General features: G+C 40.6%; 1 non-coding gene across 1 annotated transcript; it reads left to right on the top strand.

Moving 5' to 3' along the window:
* The first annotated feature begins 1,160 nt into the window (after positions 1-1,160).
* On the top strand, positions 1,161-1,268 carry LOC112083261. The gene has a single exon (XR_002897550.1). It is a non-coding gene; the product is annotated as a small nucleolar RNA R71 (small nucleolar RNA).
* The last annotated feature ends 6,141 nt before the right edge of the window (positions 1,269-7,409 follow it).

The following is a 7,409-nucleotide window of genomic DNA, read 5'->3' as shown; positions in this document are numbered from 1 at the left end:
ATCATAGCACAAGCTTCTACGAAAGGTAATCTCACATTTAATTGATCGATCAACTCTTTCAGCTTAGCTTTTTCTTTCTCTTTCTTAGGGGCTCTTAAGGCTCTAGGATATGGAGGTTTAGGTTTATAGACACGAGTTGGTGGAGGTGGAATGTCTTCTCCGAGGATTTCCCGGGATGTATCTTCTCTTACTTCTTCTCCATCCTTCTCTCCTACCACTTCTTTTTCAATGTGTTCTACCGTGATTCTTTCTCTTTCTTTTTCCTCTTCCTTACCCTTTTCCTCATCTTCGGGATCTTTAGGAAATTCAGGCTCTTTGTAAGCTAATCCACTCCTAAGTGTGATAGCTTTCACATGATCGGAGGGATCTGCTTCGCTTGAGTTTTCGAAAGAATTTTCACTTGGCTCCTCTTCAGAATTTTCTAAGTTTTTAGAGTTAGTTTTGATCATCAGGCTAAGGAGGGTGGAAAATTTTTCATTGACATCCTCTTGCATCATTTTTAGTTCAGATCTAAAATCACTAATCTCTTGAGACCTAGATTTTTCAAGCTCTAGAATCTTTTTGTTTAGGTTTTCAGCTTCAGAAGAGGGAAAACTTGGATATGGAACAGGATTAGATTGAATAGCCAAGATTGGTTTGGAAGGTGGTTTCAAAACAAGTTCGGAAGACGGTTTCCCGCGGTCAGAAGACTCGCGACAGCGGTGAAACAGGTCTTGGCCGCGGTCAGACTAGCCACGACCGCGGCGAAAGCTTTGTTTGCCACGGTCCGAATGAATGGACCCGCGGTGATCAGAAACAAATGGAAAATCTTGAATTTGGTAGACTTCTGTAGTTTTCATCATCTCTTGATCATAAGAATCCATTGGGTTTTCCCAAGCGTCAAAGCTATACGTATTGTGTACCTTGTTTGGTTGTTGCAATCCAAGATGACTCATTATGTGATGTAGACACTTTATAACTTCCGAGATCTCTTCTTTCTTCTCAGGAAGTGCAGAATTACCAAAGGTTGCTTGATTACGGATGCTGTTTGCGAAATTTTTAATGAAAACATGGCGTCTTCTACAGATCTAGTTGAGAAGTCTCCATTATTTGCTGTATCGAAAGAGTGTCGTAACTCTGGAGTAATACCTCGATAGAAGATATCCAGCAGGTATTCGGTATATCCATGGTGTGGACCATCTCTTTGGTATTCCCTAAATCTTTCCCAAGTATCTAAAAGATCTTCATCTTCTTTTTGTTTAAAAGTTCTTATCTTGTTCCTTAAGAGATTTGAACGATTTCTAGTGTAAAAACGATTTAGGAAAGCTGTTCTACACGCTGCCCACATTTTTAGTGAAGCAGGTTCTAAGATTTTAGCCATTTGCTGGCATTGTCTCTCAGAGAGAATGGGAAAAGACTACACTTGTGGTAATCCCCATTTGCTGTAATGGTTGCACATAATTCTTCGAACGTCTCGATATGGTCAATCGGATGTTCGGAATTGTAACCATGGAATTGATTTTGTTGAAATAAATGGATATAGGGTACCTTAATTTCGGTTTTGCCATCCTCTGGTAAGGCTGGTTGAATAGCTCTTCGATCTCCCATGAACTTTTCGAGTGAATCGAAACTTCCAATCAGTTCATCATCATCTTCATGTTTGGCCGATCCGACTAGCTCATTGTCATCATAGATCAGTTCTTCAAACTCATCATCAGTCAGGTCATCATCGCTTAGATCACCATCCACACGATATGGTGGATCACCAAGAGTCCCGGGAACATGTTCCCGGTCTCTCATCGCAGAGAAACCTGAAAAAATTCAAAAGAAAAAGTAAAAGTATACAAGTGTTCTAATGGATTTAAGCTGGGATTCGCAACGAAACAAATCAAAGTCCCCGGCAACGGCGCCAAAAACTTGACTGCGAGCAAAAGCGTGGTTGTTTTTGTTTTACTAAGCTTCAGGTTTTAAATTTATAACCCCTAAATGTCTGCAAGTGCAAATCACGGCAATGCTTAAATGTCTGCTAAATGTTTCAGTACAAATTCACGGCTATGCTTAAATCAGATTAGAACTAAACAGGTTTGGATTTTGGTTTTGGGTTTTGGTTGTCACGAAATCTAAACTAGAAAGCAAAGCAAGTAAAAGAAATTGAAAAACGAAATCAAGTAAAGCAAGTAAAAAAGCGATTAAACAAAGCGATTGGAAGCAGGTAAAAATCGATTGAAACTAGAAGGCTGTATACAATTAAAAACAAACGTTGGGCATCAAGGGGAATTCGCAGGGATTCATGGACTAAGCTATGTCGATTTTAAACAAGCGATAAAGGTAATCAACTACGTATGTTCTAGAACTCGAGGCACAGAAGTATGAATAGCCTACTTTCGCAGCACTAAACAACTATCTCTCGCAACCCTGATCAGTAGGTTTCCACTCTGATCCTGGAAGAAAGAAGATGCAATAGCAGGACAAGACTCGTCAACATTCACAACTCAACTACAGGTAGGTTTCCACTCCTATAGAATCATTGCTCGTTTCACCCTAGTTCAGACAATCAATGAAAGCTTTCGCAACATATCATGTCGGATCGGCTTCTAAGTGGCCAACAAAGAATCACGCAGTAAAATCAAAGGCAAACGAAGAACATCTAGAAGATTATAAATCCTAAATCGATCGATTCATAAGCAAAGACACACAAAATTCCGTTTGAAAAATCTCTTTAAACCCAACTGGGTAACTACTCAAACATATTGTAAACAATCATCACAGAGTATTGAAAGTTGCAGATAATTAAAGAAAAGAGGGAAGAAAAACGAAGAACAGAGTCGACGGCGGAGGCGCAATGATGCTCTCCTGCGGTGGCTCCTCCTTCAAAGACGGCGGCTCCTAGGGCTTCTCACACGAAATCTCTCTCCTTTTGTCTAAATTTTCGGTCTCTCTTGGTCTCTCTTCTTTAGAATGACCTAAAGAGGGTATTTATAGCTTCTGGAGTGGTTCTGGACACTTAGGACTTCAAAAATAACGAAAGGAATTGATCTGGGCTTTAATTAAGTCGTCTGGAAAATGAACGACTGGTCGCGGTGGCTCTACCCGCGGGAAAACAGGTGTTGGCCGCGGTCCCAGCTCATGGCTCTCCTCCGGAACTGCATATTCTGTCATTCTTGCATCAAGAGTATCTGAAGATCTAACCGTTGGATTGTCTCTAAACCAAGTGCATTAGAAAGCTGGTTGGATCCTCGATGTTGTCTCAAGTTTTGGGGGTGATCGGACGGTGAGAAGGTCATCATCGCTTGCCATACTTCTGACGGTCTGCATTTATCCAAAATGGCTCATTTGTTCCAAATTGCATATCTTTTGTCCAAGTTTCCTGTAAAGTCTTTTGAAACTCTAAAACATTGAAAATACTTTAAAAACCATTGAAAACAGACTTAAAACACCTACATAAGATACAATTATGATCCATAAAAGTAGTCAAAATACGGTGTAATCAATGGGTCCATACTGACCAACTCATCATGGCTTGGATCTATGGATCCTTATCGGAAGAGGCTCTCAAAAGCATCTATGGCCTCCAATCCTCCCAAGATGTGTGGTTCTCTCTTGCAAAAAGGTACAACCGGGTCTCTACAACAAGAAAACTCGACATTCAAAGCCGCATTCAAACCACTGTGAAGGGCAATCGTACCTTGTCTCAGTATATCTCAGAAATGAAGTCGCTTTGTGATCAACTGGACTCAATATGCTCTCCAATCTCGGACCATGAAAATATTTATGGAGTGTTGAGTGGTCTAGGTCGGGAATATGAATCTATTATCACAGTGATAGAACACACCTTAGACTCTCAGTTTGGTCTAAGTTTATAAGACGCGGTTTACAAGCTTACTGGCTTTGAGGAAAAACATCAGAAATACAACATCTCTTCCGAGCGAAACCCTCATTAAGCTTTCTACACTACAAGAGGGGGCTACTCCAACCGTGGCAGAGGTCAATCCAGAGGTGGTTGATAAAATCGTATTTTGACCACTTTTATGGATCGTTTTGAAATACTTTTTCTATGTTTTTAATTGCTAGTACTTTTATCACGTTTTTCTAGTATTTGTAGTTCCAAGACTCTTTTCAGGTAACTTAGGGAAAATCTTAACAAAATGTAATAGAAAACCAGATTTCGGCTCAGAGTCAAACCGTCAGAAGTTCACCCCTGATTGAAGGCCTTCCCACCGTCTGATCCAGCTCAAATTTGGAGACCTTAAAGATGGTAAGTATCAGCTTTCTAGCACACTTTACAGCTTGGCAATCCAACGGTTCAATCAAAAGATACGCGAAGAGAAAGATGTCCCGTAAACCAGCCGGCAAGCGTTTCCACCCGCGGCCAACAGAGCATATCCCGCGGTCAGAAGCACCGCGACCGCGGCCAGCCACCCATTCCCCGCGGTCACACTCATCCCAACCGCGGCCAGCCAACTCCGACTTTGAAGGCCCATTTCTGAAGCCCGTATCACTTTCCCAGCCTCAATTCTGGAACCCTAGACACCAGAGAGTATTGGAGACTATAAATACATGTCATTTAGGTCGTTTTTTAGGAGAGGAGAAGAGAAATGAAATACTTTACAGAAATTTTACTTTAAGCTTTGTTTTTATGTTTTAGGGAGAGAGAGATCTATCTCTTGAACCCTTGTTCTTTCTTTTTCAATTTCGGTTTGTATTTTACTTTTTAATACTATGTTTTTGATTTCGTTCATTATGTCTGAGTAGTTTTATTGTTGGGATTAAGGGATTTTTGATGGGGATTTATATGTTCGATGAGGATTCCATGAGCTTTTGAGCCGAATCTTAGAACTTTTTCTTCTGAATTCGTTTTTACTGCATGAGAGTAGCGTCATGAACTACAATCTGATCCAGATGCTTGGTGACACGAAAGTGTTCATCCGGTGTCAGATCTAGTTTGGGAGAGCAAAACAAACATAGGAGTGGAAACCTACCTATGGGCGATTTGTGAATGCTGACAAGTCTTAAACATAATGCATCTCTTCTTTTCCAGGGGCAGAGTGGAAACTTACTGGTCAGGGTTGAGAGAGATAGTTTTCTAAGATCACGACAGTGGCGTATTCATACGTCCGTGACTCCAGTTCGAAAAGTTTAAGCTAAGATCTTATCAAATTTACTCTCTAGCAATGTTTTGAACCGTTTGTACCCCTGAGAAAACTTCCCTGAAGCCCAGCACTTTCTTTCTTATAGATTCACACCGTTTTATTTCAAGCTTTAGTTCAATATTTTCATTCCCTTTCAATCGATTTTCATTTAAGCAATTAGGTTAGCCGTTTTTCTCGTTTTTACTCGTTTTCGTTAAGTTTAGTTATTAGGTCATTTTAATTCCCATATTTTCTCTTTAAGATTCGTTTTTACGTTTTAAACACACCACCAAAACCCTCACAAAACTCGCCTGGTTCTAGACTTCCTTACTTTATATTTCTTTCGAAGGCTTTTGCAGGAAAGATCCTCCTTCCCTGTGGATTCAATCCCTAAGTACTACAATCGATCAGCTGTGCACTTGCGGCTATTGATTTCATTTAGGGTAAAACTTGACAACCCTCATCACCACACACCGACCGACATCAAGTTTTTGACGTCGTTGCCGGGGAAGGCACGCGTTTTCTTTTCTGAAAAACCCTAAGAAAGGTTGGTAAATCGACTCTAGAACACCTTTTCTACTTTTTTTTATTTTTTCGTTTTTGGTTCTTCATGTTTCAGGTTATGAAGCAATGAACCATATGAAACGAATACTACTATGAGGGAGGTTTTTACAACACTCAAGCCACTCGACGCCGAGAAGCACAATACATTCGTGATCTCTCCTCAATGGATCAGAATTCAGTTTCAAACTACTACACAAGAGGACTTCGCAGCCACAACAAATCAATTCGTGAAGCTTTAGAGGAACAAGGATTCTACTGGGACCACGACCCTTATTCAACTTATAATGCCCACGGAGATATCCATGATCCTCTCTTTGATGAAGATATGTTGTCTGTCTCCCAAACCGAGATTGATGATATGCTTCAGGAGCTCAATGAATCTATGGATGACGGGTATTGGATATCTTGTGAAGTAGATGGAGAATCCTCCATCAAGTTCGTTATAAAGATGCCATCAAATGAAATTCCTTTGGATCATCACGTCATGGAAGCCAGCCATCAAGAAAAAGGAGAACCTCTTTCCATCCCTAGTGACGATCTCGTCTCTACCGATTCATTCAAGTGTTTTGGAGACGACAAACAAGATCATACGTCCCTTCCTCTTGATGAACCAAAGCCTTTTTCTCCTTAAGCTCCTCACCACCTTGACTGTAAGACAGACCACGTGGAAGATAAGACACTAATGGTGACATCAAAACCACCATTGGAGGCACTTTCTAAGACGAAGGATTCCGAGAAGTTTGATGCCCCATTCTCAATCAAGGAAGTGAAATTTCGTGATTCTCTTTGTGATACTGGACCTGCTGTGAATCTCATACCAAATGCCATTGCAGAGAATATAGGTATTTCGATTTTTCATCCCTCTAAGATTTATATTCACTATGGAGATTTTTCTGGTGCAGCTCTACTTGGTTCCAAACCAGAATTGCCTTTTCAAGGGAAAGGTTGTCTTGTTTCTACTGGTTCCCATGCTATGGAGATGAGAAACAATGCAACAAAACCCTTGATACTTGGTACTTCGTTCCTAGCATCTGTTGGAATGCTGCTGCTAGGGTTGACTTTGCGGCTTCATGTTTTAAATTTATAACCCTAGATATCTGCAAGTGCACAGCAGTGCGTTGTAGTACTTAGGGTGTCGATCCACAGAGAATCCACGCTTTACCTGCAGAATCTTAGAACCAGAATTAGTAAACAAAGTCTAAGACGAAATACGGGTTTTAGATAGGCTGTGCGATTTCTATATATGTATTTTAAAAAGGGATTTGAAAAGGGATTGAAAAGGGTTTTAAAAAGGGTTTTTGAAAACTAGAAGTGAATAAATCGATAATAAATCTAAAGGATGAACAAAGCTCTTAATATTGATCCTAGTAAATTCTTAGAACTCGAGTCACGGACGTATGAATACGCCACTGTCGTGATCATAGACAACTATCTCTCGCAACCCTGACCAGTAGGTTTCCACTCTGGCCCTGGAAGGGAAAAGATGCATTATGTTTAAGACTCGTCAACATTCACAGCTCGCCCATAGGTAGGTTTCCACTCCTATGGTTGATCTGCTCTTCTCAAACTAGATCCAGCCCCGGATGAATACTTTCGCAACACCAAGGACCTAGATCAGTCTCTAGTTCGCGACGCTAGATCCATGCTTTAAGTATAAGTTTAGAAGAAAGATTTCTAGAATTCGGCTTTGGTTTACCTCGCGAAGATCCTTATCAAACATAGTCGATTTCCTTCGAT

The sequence above is a fragment of the Eutrema salsugineum genome, unplaced genomic scaffold, assembly GCF_000478725.1.
Source record: "Eutrema salsugineum unplaced genomic scaffold, Eutsalg1_0 scaffold_7, whole genome shotgun sequence".
Classification (NCBI taxonomy): Eukaryota; Viridiplantae; Streptophyta; class Magnoliopsida; order Brassicales; family Brassicaceae; genus Eutrema; species Eutrema salsugineum.
The sequence above is the reverse complement of the archived record's forward strand: the minus strand, read 5'-3'. Positions and strand labels throughout refer to the sequence as shown.